Raw genomic sequence first — 12691 nt, 5'->3', positions numbered from 1 at the left:
AGTTCTTAACCCGGGGTACTATTTCTGGGTTAGCGGAGTCTGAAACCTGAAGTGTCTGTAACCTGAAGCGTCTAACCTGACATACCACTATACTAGGAAACACTTGATTCCCTTATTTTTGTTTTTCCCCTTCCTTCCTTCCCTGCCCAGGCCTCTAGTTTTCTTTTGGCAGTGGGGACTGGTTTGCTTTGTGTCGTCTTGGCCTTCAGTGTTGGGTTGTCCATGCATAGCATCTTCCAGAGGAGTGTGGTTTGCCCTGCTTCCCACCCAGGGAGTTTTCTGCATCTTTTAAGTGCAGCAGGCAGAAATTCACCAGGGAAAGTTGTTGCCAGTGCTGGATCTCTAGCCAGGCAAGAGCTTCCACCTGCTGAATGCAGAGGAGGAAAATATTGGTGTGCTAGCAGAGGCAGCAGCTCCTTCATAAAGGAGATTGATGGTTCCTAGAAACTGGAAATGTTTTTCTAGCTTATCTCTTGTTGACGTTAAGTTTTTGATGTTGCATAATCTAGGGAAACTTTCTTTTGATGGTCCAGATTCTGTACACTTCTTGGTCATGTACACTTGGTTAATGATATGGCTTTAGAATGAATAGGGTTGTAAGTATATAGGAAGCTGCTGTTTTTCTGGGTCAGGTCCTTGGAAAATCTAGGCCACTGTTTTATTTTTGTATCCCAGTCTTCCCAATGTTTAAAGGTGGCGTCTTTGGTGAAGCTATAGCTCAAATGGGTGCTTTAACTTGCATTTGCATGATCTTGCACACATCCCTTCCTATTTTAAAAGCACTGCTTAAGGAGAACGGACACGGATCGTTCTCCCTGGAGTTACATCACAGCAGCTAATCGGATTAAATGCAAGGAAGAAAGATTTAGGTTGGGTATGGGGAAGAATGTTCCAGTGATAAGAATAGTTGGGCAGGGGAGCAACTTTCAAAGGCTGGTCACTTTCTAATCCACCTCAAACCCCCCCCCCCCCCAGATGATTTAAAACTGTTGGGGCAGGTTTAGTCGTAACTGACCATCCACGGAAGTAGAAGAGTTTGGATTTGATACCCTGCTTTATCACTATCCTAAGGAGTCTCAAAGCAGCTAACAATCTCCTTTTCCTTCCTCCCCCACAACAAACACTCTGTGAGGTGAGTGAGGCTGAGAGACTTCAAAGAAGTGTGACTGGCCCAAGGTCACCCAGCAGCTGCATGTGGAGGAGCAGAGATGCGAACCCGGTTCACCAGGTTACGAGTCCACCGCTCTTAACCACTACACCACACTACACTTTACACTCTTTCACCCACCTTGTGAATAGGTGCCATAGTTCTGAAATAACTAGGCTCAATATATATATTTTTTAATTGAAGTAAAATAATTGTGTATAAAATGTATGTAGATCATTACGGAAATTAAAATGATATAAACTAATGAAATAGGGAAGGGCTGTAGCTTAGTGGAATGGCATGTGCTTTGCAGGCAGAAGGTCCCATGTTTGAGCCCTGGCATGCCCATATTTGCTAAATGGTGAAACGTTACACTTGGGAAACTGTTGATCGGAGAAGGAGGAAGAAATGCCAGAAAAAAACTGACCACTTTCCCTGCTCTTAATCAGAGGGTGTTTACTCAGTACTCAGCATCCTGCCCGGCTCCCATCAATCTGAGTGAATCAACAAGAATCTGTTGACTGTTACATCTTGATATTTCCAATTAATTCCTTATCTGTATTGAAAGGAAAACAGCTAGTAAGTATTTTTGTAAGAGCCTTGACCCTCTTCATAGAGGGGCTAGTTTCCTGCTGCTGCCTCCTGCCCAGCACTGCTGCAGCTTGCTCATTATTAGGGTGGCTGTGCTTTTTTAAATTAAAATAAATAAATAAATAGAGCAGGGGAGCTTCCAGACTGCTGTTTTTGGGGGTGGGGTGTGCGCTTGTGGATTCCGGCAAATTCAGTTGCATTCCGGTAAATTCAGGTTGCACAATTAGAAAAGTTTAGGAGGTCTTGCGTAACAAACCCACTTGTCCAAAAGATAGGGGCTTTTTTTTGATAAGGAGAACTGATGGGAGGTGTGGGATAACATTTGCTTTGAGGCAGCCTCACTGACCTCCCTGCAAGGCAGGTGGGGGCTGCCTGGTGCTGATTGCGACTGGTAGGGCAGAAGGCAGGGAGGCGGACAGTAGGTGGCGCCAGAGCCAGTGATCAGCAGAGCCTGTGATCTGAGTGGTTGTAAGCAAGGAGGCTGACCTGCAGGCAGGTCAGTGGGAGCTGGCTGAAGGTGCCCAGAGGTTGGTGGGGCAGTGCCTTGTAATATCAGTGTACTGGAAGATCACCAGTGTTGAAGCAATGATTCTTCAACATCAGTTTCATTGGACTGGTCATGTTGTGCGGATGCCTGATGATCGTCTTCCAAAGCAACTACTCTATTCCGAACTTAAAAATGGAAAGCTTAATGTTGGTGGTCAACAAAAGAGGTTTAAAGACTGTCTCAAGGCAAATCTAAAAAAAAATGTTGTATAAACACTGACAGCTGGGAAACAGTGGCCTGCGAGCGCTCCAGTTGGAGAACAGCCTTTACCAAAGGTGCCATGGGCTTTGAAGACACTCAAACTCAGGACGCAAGGGAGAAAAGTGCTAGGAGGAAGGCACACTTGGCAAATCCACACCATGATCAGCTCCCGCCCAGAAACCAATGTCCCCACTGTGGAAGGACTTGTGGATCTAGAATTGGCCTCCACAGTCCCTTACAGACTCATTGTTAAAACCATGTTTATGGAAGACAATCCTACTCGGCTACGAGTGATCGCCAAAGAAGAACTGAAAGACAGAACTCGAGGCCCAGAGGGTTCCAGGAAGACTGACCAGCCTTCGACCTCCTGTTTAAGTTCCACAAAGCTCCTGCATCGTGGGCTTTCAGACTATGCCCTGGGGCTGCCTTCAGGGCCTTGGCTCGGGGCACCAGCTCAGGAATGTGCTGCATGCTCTTGCCCGAAAACTTGATTGATTGGCGGAACGCCCCTTCAGTGGGAGATGGTAGGTACCGGCAGCTCCCGTTCCCAAGCTGCGTGGCCTCTTGCCAGGAGCTCAGCCCTTCACCTGATCCTGTGGGTTAAGCTGCCCAGCCTGCCAAGAGTGGGAGGGAAGGAATCTTCACCGCGTCATGGATGGCCTTATGGAACATGAACTTCCTCACCTCCAGCCGAAGTGGACCTCAGCCCGGGCATGCCTCTCACGTCTTGGACTGTGTTTGGGCCAGCTCCACAAGTCTATGACTCCAAAAGGTCCTTGGGGGTTGCTTGCCCTGCACCTAGTACATACCCTCCAACATTTCTCTGATGACAATAGGGATGTCCTATTCCATTATCATTGTTATTCTTATATTCTGCCCATCTGACTGGGTTGCCCCAGCCACTCTGGGCATCTTCCAACATATAAAAAAGCATAATAAACATTACAAAATACCCTTCCCTATATAGGGCTGCCTTCAGAGGTCTCCTAAAGGTTGCATAGTTGCTTATTTATTTCCTTGGCTCAGGGGCCACATAGCTCCATACGCGCCAACATTTCTCTGGTGAAAATAGGTTCGTCCTAAGGAAAAGGGACAAGGGTGGCCCTGTGGGTTAAACCACAGAGCCTAGGGCTTGCTGATCAGAAGATCGGTGGTTTGAATCCCCGCAACAGGGTGAGCTCCCGTTGCTGGGTCCCTGCTCCTGCCAACCTAGCAGTTCGAAAGCACGTCAAAGTGCAAGTAGATAAATAGGTACTGCTCTGGTGGGAAGGTAAACGGCATTTCCATGCGCTGCTCTGGTTCGCCAGAAGCGGCTTAGTCATGCTGCCCACATGACCTAGAAGCTGTACACCGGCTCCCTTGGCCAATAAAACGAGATGAGTGCCACAACCCCAGAGTCATCCGTGACTGGACCTTATGGTCAGTGGTCCCTTTACCTTTTTAAGGAAAAGCAGAGCATTCCAGGATCAAATCGGAAACCGGGACTGCTTCTGTAAATCCAGGACTCTCCCTGGAAAACAGGGACACTTGGAGGGTTGGCTACTGTCTTGGGAGCTAGAATCCAACGTCCTCAAAATTCTTATGGAGGTTTTAAGTTTCCAGTCCTCATGGAGGTTGGCAGGGAAAAGAGCCCAGGCGAAATACCAGCGTTGCAGATGCTGACACCACGCTTGTTGGAATTTCCACTTCCACGCACGCCATCTCTGCCCTCTCATTTTCCCAGTGGCTTGTGTGTGTCCCTGCTGACAGTTCCGGCTGAGCTGGTTCAGCCGATAACAATGGACCTCTTGTCAGGTGATAAGGAGGTCAGTGGCGGTCAGGCATGCACCTGTTGTTTTTGTCCTCCTGCCATGGGCTTTCCCAAAGAACTGCTGCGGACGTCTCGATTCCCAGTAGGCTGATGACCCACACCTTCCAACGATGTAGGTACGGCAGTACTAGCAGAGGCAGTAGTTGCTACAACAGCTGTAGCAGCAGCACTTAAAACTAGGAGCAGTAGAAGCAGTGGTAGTGTTACCACCACTATTAGCAGTTATTATCAGCAATGTTAATAGGCTATAGTGGTAAGGCTACTACCAATATTAACAGTAAGTAGTGCTTACTACCAGTAGTAAAAGGTAAGTAGTGGCAAGTACCAGCAATCATGTTTTATACACATTATAAAATGGAATTTAAGATATTTATTAAGCAAAGTGAGCCCGGGGGGGGGGGGTCTCGTTCCCCACTCCCGCTTTCAAATATGTTTATTTGTTTTCAGAATAGCAAAATACAAATTCAATTTATACAACATAACTTGCATACACAATGGATGAGGAAGGTATGCTCGTTTTACAGTGTGTTAGGAAATAATTTCCCTGAAGCAAAAATAAGGGAACAGTGATTTTAGCAGTAGTGTGGGTCATAGGATGCCACATTTTCCGGCCCATCGAAAAACCAATCCTCTCTTTATTTTTTGCTTGTGGCTTTCATTTTCTTTCTTTCTATCTATCTATCTATCTATCTAATCTCTATCTATCATCTATCTATATCATCTATCTATCTATCTATCTATCTATCTATCTATCTATATCTATCTCTCTGTATCTATCATCTATCTATCATCTATCTATCTACCATCTATCTATCTATCTATCTATCTATCTATCTATCTATCTATCATCTATCTATATCATCTATCTATCTATCTCTATCTCTATCTATCATCTATCTATCTATCTTTCTATCTTTCTATCTATCTATCTATCTATCTATCATCTATCTATCTATCTATCTATCTATCTATCTATCGAATCTATCTATCATCTATACCCCACCTTTCCTCCAAATTAATGAATGCGTAAAGAATAGAAAGAATGGAAATGAAATGACGGTTAGAAAAGTTACCTCAGCCCTTAACAGACAGGGTTTGAATGTAGTACGTGTGTTTATGGGCATTTCCAGTTCTATTTGGTAATCGAGGTTTCTGTGCTAGACCTACATAGGTGACACAGAAGTGTCAGAGTCATTATCTCATTCCTGGCTCAGATTCCCAGGCCCTGTTGGGTTATGTAATAGGCAGCTATCAGGCAACTCCCATCTCCCCTCAGGGCCGAAGTTTCGTTGCAGGCCCTGTTAGGTGACCAAGCAACGGGTGAGATGGAGCGAACGCCAAGCCAGATTCCATCTTGAGGCTGTCAAGGTGCCGATTCAGTCCTTCCCTGACGGAGAGCAGATGGGGCTGAGTCAGACCTGCCTGTGATTACGAACAAAGCTCTGCACACACCATTAACAAACTACAGTTCCCAGGACTCTTTGGGAGAATAATCGTATATGCTGAGACTTCAAGGAAGTGTGACTGGCCCAAGGTCACCCAGCAGCTGCATGTGGAGGAGTAGAGACGCGAACCCGGTTCCCCAGATTACGAGACTACCGCTCTTAACCACTACACCACACTGGCTCTCAGTGTGTTTGTTGTTCAAGCATGTTTGTTGTTCAAGACCTCCCAATCAGTTATAATATTGCAACCAGAGTTTGCTGAATCCCACCTGAAAATAGCGACAGTCTGGAAGTGTTATGGGAAAGAAGAACACCTCCCTATCCGCTTTCTCTGCACTATGATTAATTGCATACGCCTCTGTCATGATTTGTTTTTTTGCCTTTCCTATAAAGCTCCCAATATTGTAACTTTTCCTTATAGGGTTCAGCCGCTTGATCCTTTTCCTTGCCTTTTTCTGAACTTAAGAATTGCCTGCTGGCTTAGCCCAATGGCTCAGCGTCCTGTTCTTACAATGGCCAACCAGATGCAAGCAGGACCTTCAAGCACAAGAGCCCTCTCCCCTCTTGCTGCTCCCAGGAAGTGGCATTCAGAAGCATTGCCACCTGTGACCTTAGAGGCAGAGCATGGCTAATAGCCATTGAGATCCCCCACGGACTGGTCGAAATCCTTTTAAAAGCCGTCGAAGTTGGTCGTCACCACTGCCTCTTGTGGGAGGGAGTTCCATGGTCTAACTGTGCACTGTGTGAAGATGGTTCTTGCGTTGAGATTTCTGCGTTGCAGGGGGTTGAGCTAGATTAGGCATCCCCAAACTTTTGGGACTACAACTCCCATCATCCCTAGCTAACAGGAATGGTGGTCAGGGATGATGGGAGTTGTAGTCCCAAAAGTTTGGGGATGCCTGAGCTAGATGATCCTTAGTGTCCCTTCCAACTCTACAAAAGCCAGTGTGGTGTAGTGGTTAACAGCAATAGACACGTAATCTGGGGAACCGGGTCCGCGTCTCTGCTCCTCCACATGCAGCTGCTGGGTGACCTTGGGCCAGTCACACTTCCTTGAAGTCTCTCAGCCCCACTCACCTCACAGAGTGTTTGTTGTGGGGGAGGAAGGGAAAGGAGAATGTTAGCCGCTTTGAGACTCCTTCGGGTAGTGATAAAGAGGGATATCAAATCCAAACTCCTCCTCCTCCTCCTCCTCTTCTACAATTCTATGATTCCAGGATTTCTAAGTACTGTACTTTATTTTATCTGTACTGAGTCTTCCAGCTCTACAGTATCCTTCTCGAGGAGAGGTGTTCTGTGCCCTGTATTCAGAGCATAGCCGCAATACAGATTTGCACAACGGCGTTTTGATGTTGGCAGTTCTGCGCTTTTCCAAGCTTCCCAAAGGAAGACGACCTGTGCGTCATCATCCTTAGACACCAATTTCAACGCCTTTCCAGCAATTCTTATCTTGCTGGCAAACGGTCTGAGGAGAGGGTGTCCCTGATCCAGAGAGGCCGCTAGGTGTTTGCAGGACATATAGATGATGACGATGAACGTGTAACAAATGCGGCCAACAACTGATTCCAATTTGGCCCAAGCGGAATAATGGATGGGAGAATGTTTTCCAGCTTTGGTACATTATACTGGCAGAGTGGAGAGATTTACGGCACTCCAGAGAGAGATTAGCTTTAGCGGCTGACGGAGGAGAATCAGGGGGGTCCTATTGTGCATCAAAGCATGGGGGGGGCGGGGAGATGTGGCTTCGGCCTTGCTCTTCTGAGGAAGCTGAGAGACAAAACAGAAATGGCTGGAAAACAGGAAGGGAGCGGCACGGAGAGGGATGTGCAAATCCATATGAGACGAGGGGAGCAGGGATGCTGGCCTTGAGGAAAAAAGGACCCCAGAGAAATGAGCACAGGCTGGCTGCGAAACGGAAGAGGAGCTTGCTCAGCGGTGGAAAAAAACAGGCCGCACTGGCTGCCGGTAGCCGTGTGACACAAAGAAGGAAGTAAGCGGCCCACCGCGATGGGAAACCAGTCCCCACAGATAGAGGCCTTATTGTATGGTGTTTATCTGAGGCACTTAATTAATAAGCTGCCAAGTCGAAACATCCCATCCGTCTTATATAGGGACAAAAGAGCAAACATAACAGGAGGAAAAAAATATATTAAAAAAAATACGTGAGCTGGGCTGACATTCCCAACGTGGTGCATGTGTCCCTCCCACCCCTTTCCTCTAGGTATGAATAAAGACAGCATTTAACTCTGTCCTTGCAGGAAGAGCCACATGCTGCCGGAACAATGCAACGCCATTTAGCATTTTGACATTTATTGGTGTTTTCAGCACACACATGGACACACACAGGTGAATTCAGCAGGTCACTCTGGTTCCTAAGGTGAATGTAAGAGGATCAGGGTTTTCCCATGGATGGGGATTCCCCACAAGTCTAGAAAGCCCCCCTCCCCACTTGAGACAGATACTTTTTTGTTAGAGGGTGATGAGAATGGGGGTGGTAGAGGCAGCACTCTTGCCCCCTCCCCCATGTTTGCTTAGCACTTTATCACTATGCCCAAAAAGGTCTTGAGTTACACTGTGTTCCCATCAAAATCAATAAGACTTAAGCCATGAACATGATGAACTTGTCCCACTGATGCCCATGAAGACTAGGTTCAGCTAACTTGGGACTTCTCCAAGCAACCTAGGCTGGTTTTCTTGCACAAACCTTACATAGAGGTTAAACTATGGCTGTGTACACAATAAGAATAAGATTGCTACAAAAGCCCGGTGCCTGCCCCTCTCAGTGGCAAGAGCGCATGGGGTCACAGGCACACATACAGGGTCTGTGTGCCTTCAGAGAACAGAAGACGTGGCGGAGACTGTTGTGCTTTAAGAAAGCTGGTTTGCATAAGCCAGCCCAGGAACTCCCTTGCAGCTTGCCTCCTCCCTTCATACCACAAATAAGCAAAATCCTAGCATTTATTAATTATAGACAGGTCTATCCTGTTTATAACGTTATTTGTACCCCCTCCATATGGCTGGGTTTCCACACCAGACGTTGGTGAATCATGGGAAATGCAGTTTGCTAAGGGATCTTGGGATTGTAGCTCTGTGAGGGGTAAACTGCAGTCCTCAGGATTCTGCGGAGGCAGGAAATGTGCTACAAATATATGGTGTACATGCAGCCTATACGCAGTTGCTACTAAGCATTCATTCTGATATCATAGAATCATTGAATTGTAGAGTTGGGACGCTGGGGATCATCTAGTCCAACCCTTTGCAATGCATGGATATGTAGCTGTCCCATACGGAGATCAAACCTGCAACCTTGGCATTATCAGCACCACGCTCTAACCAACTGAACTATTCTGTGAGGATGTTATATAACAAAGAACACATCTCCTGCGTTTATCCTGATTTGCTCGTGTGATGACTGTTACAAGAATTTTAAGGTCTTATATATAAAATAGGTGTTCATAAATGTACCAAGCAAACACATACAAATATGTAAACCACATGTCTGAAACCCACAGAAAAGTCCTGAAACCATTTTCTCTCTCCCAAATTGACCTCAAATATTTCTCTGCATGGTCGAAGGAAATGGGGAGCCTCCCCACTGTCTCTTTGCTCACAAATCCTATCTCAAGGGCACATTTAAGAGAATAGGGTGAGCCTGTGACCTGGATTCAGGAGTTGAGAAGTTATAATAACGGAAGAGTGGCCAGGATGCCCAGGTAATCCAATCAAGTAACCTAGCAGACAGGAGAAAAAACAACGCATTCAGATTTCTGTTGTAGACCACCTTTTCTGTGATGTAGGTATGATGTATCTGGGGGGTGGTCTTGGGCTCCAGGGTGGGCAGTTAAAAAGTCTATGTAAGGGTTTGTGCGTATGGTTCGGGGTCCCTCCCCTCCCTCCTGTGTGTGTGGGGGAGCACGCTGTTGCAACAGCTTTAATAAAGATCAGGCTTACTAGCTGCTTTGCTTCTCAATGTTCTCTGGTTGGTCTCTGTTATTTTGTCCTACCGATAGAGAACCTACAAAAGGACTCTATATGGGCTCTTGGGTACCCCATAAGGAAAAAGGAGCAGTTTTTTCTCATAACATGATTCTTTACCTTCCTGTTAATTATTTATCCATCCCACTCTTTGCAGTGCATTTTCCCATCACTTTCCTAACCGCAAATTGCCCATCTTTTCTTTTTGTTTAAAGTGTTGCACTAGGTTGAGCGTGTCAATCCACTTTAAAGCTAACGTTATGGTATGTGGCTTAGTCACGCCTGATAAACACTGGACCCAACCCTATAATTCTAAACCACAATAACTGCAAAGCTGGATTCTGTGACCTGCACAAAGTACGTAAATTAATAAAAATGCACATATCTGTTTATTTAGAACAGTCACATCTTGCTTTTCTCTCCACCCTTCACCCCAAGGTGACTAATGGCAACAAAAACAAAAGCAATTCTGCCAAGTTAGTGCTATAAAAACTGATAAGTGGTAATGCGGCTGATAAGGAAAATCCAGTAGAATTGCCAGGCAGCCATTGAGATCAATGGCAGGCGCAGTTCCTAGACCAAGGGGGAAGGGAATCCTATGGCAAGATCCTTCACCCAGCTTAGGATGCAGCAGATTTCCAGCTCAGCCAGCACTGAGTCCTCACCTTTGGCTCAGCCAAACACTCTAGCCACTCTTTGGGAGTGAACAAACACAAAACAGAACAAAAATAAAGCAAAGCTTTACTTTATTTACACTTAACTTTGGGCTCCAAAGCGGCTTGCAGTTAAACCCCAAAACTTTCCTTTTTCCTCCCTGGCCAGCAGCTCTGCTGAAAAACACAGATTTTGCCCTTTCCCTTGCGCTGTGTGTTTAAGAGTTGTCAACCAGAAGCTTAAAATAATAAGGAAATGCTCTCTTCTGTAGAGCCAGGGCTCCCGAACAAGGGGGGGGGGGCAAAAATGGCCTCACAGGGTTCTAAACTTTCCAGCTAAATAGTGCTGGCTTCCGCCTGTGGCTGTAGTGAAAGTGCTCAGCTCCTCCACTGGATTAGGCCTCTGAAACAGGAGCCAGGAAACCAGGACGGATACTAGAAGGGCATTAAATTTCTAAGTAGCGTAGGAGGGGTGAAACAAGACACTTCCTTCCCTGTGCTCTGCTGCCAACTTGGAAGGATTTCTGGCGAATATTTGCTGTTCATTTTAGTTGCTTTCCCTCACTTATGTAACTGCTTGTAGCACAAAGGTGAGCGCAGTCGTATTTCCCTGTGTTTTCAACAATTTCTCTCTTTCCCCTTCCCTCTCTCTTATAGGCTGATTGCTCTGATGTAGCAGGGATGAGAGCCCCACCCCACTCTGGCTGCTATTGGCTTAGCTGCTCTGATCTCAGAGCAGCGTCAGAGAAGCATATGCGTCCTGGGGCCTCCCTAAGCTGCCATTGGCACCGCTATTCCAATACCAAGACTCGTGATTGGCCAGCATTGGTCTGGTGCCTATTCCGCTCAGAATCTCTTTTCAGCCACTTAGCAAAGCCATAACCCGAAACCTCATGGGAAGTTTAAGATCAGTGTCTCGGAACCAGAGCTGTCTTTAGTATATGCTCCGCTGGGGTGCAAAGATCTGCCCAGTACCCCCAAATTTAGTTTAGCCCCCAAATTAACTTTTATTATGCTTATGTCAGACACCACACTTATGCCTTATCTCTTGTTTACAAAAAAAGGGAAGGAAAAGAAACAAACTTTTTTTTTTGCTCATTTATTTGCAATACACTTATACTCAAGTATACAACACCACCACACTTAAACTTATAAGTATTGTTTAGGCACCTACTTAGGAGAAACATCAGTCATGTCAAAGGTGCCGCTGCCACATAGCAGCTCAATACAATACGTAACACAATATTTTGATGTAAGAGTTAATTTCGTGTTCACGGCGCCATTATGAACGACAAGCGCTGTCGTTGATTCTGATAAGCGCCGCCACTGGTGCGACGCGTCTTTGGTAAATGAGCGCACAAAGTCAAAAGTCCTTTAGTGAAACAGTAGGTATACATTTTGGTAATACCTAGGTATATATGTACAGTGGTACCTCAGGTTAAGTACTTAATTCGTTACGGAGGTGCGTACTTAACCTGAAACTGCTCTTAACCTGAAGCACCACTTTAGCTAGTGGGGCCTCCTGCTGCTGCCGCACCACCAGAGCCCGGTTTCTGTTCTCATCCTGAAGCAAAGTTCTTAACCTGAAGCACTATTTCTGGGTTAGTGGAGTCTGTAACCTGAAGCATATGTAACCTGAGGTACCATTGTATTTTGTTTTTCTAGCCTGATCAAATTTCTGACACCATGTCTTGCTCTTTGTTATAAGGAAGCTATTGCCATCGAATGCCTTGTGAGATGGGAGTCACATCAGTTCCTCTGGACTTTGCTACGCCAAGTCACTGTGATCGAACGGTAACACCGCACAGTCCTTTAGAAGAAACACAGAAATGAGAGGGATGGGCCTTTTGTTTATTTTCCTGCTGCCTTGGCAGGGAGTGTATGTGGGGACTTCTGGAAAACTCAACAGCTGAGGAAAAGATGTCTGCGTCACTCAAGGCCTAGAGAGTTAATAATTAGTTGCTTCCGCCAAGGCCAGAGAGAAAGCCTTTGTCGGAATCCCTTCTCCAAGAAGGGCATTTTCGGTTGCCAAGCAACAGGTTTGGGGCATATACCCAGGTGAGAGTAACCTTGGGCCTCAACCTCGGATGCTGAGGAAGGTTCAGGTATCAAGAGATACGCCTCTTTACTCTGGCCTTTGACACCTGAGCAGTGTGTTTTCAGGACCCACCCTATTCTGTGACTTAAACTGTTTTTCAGACTGGATTTTAAGCTGTAACCCACCCTGGACCAGCGAAGGACGAGTAATATTGTTACCATACGGTTCCAGGCACTCCCCCAGGGTCTGTGTTCCTTTGGAGAATTGAGACACGGTGCAGACTG

This window comes from Podarcis tiliguerta, assembly GCF_965153285.1.
Source record: "Podarcis tiliguerta genome assembly, chromosome: 13".
In the NCBI taxonomy this organism is placed as follows: Eukaryota; Metazoa; Chordata; class Lepidosauria; order Squamata; family Lacertidae; genus Podarcis; species Podarcis tiliguerta.
Note: the sequence above shows the minus strand (reverse complement) of the source record.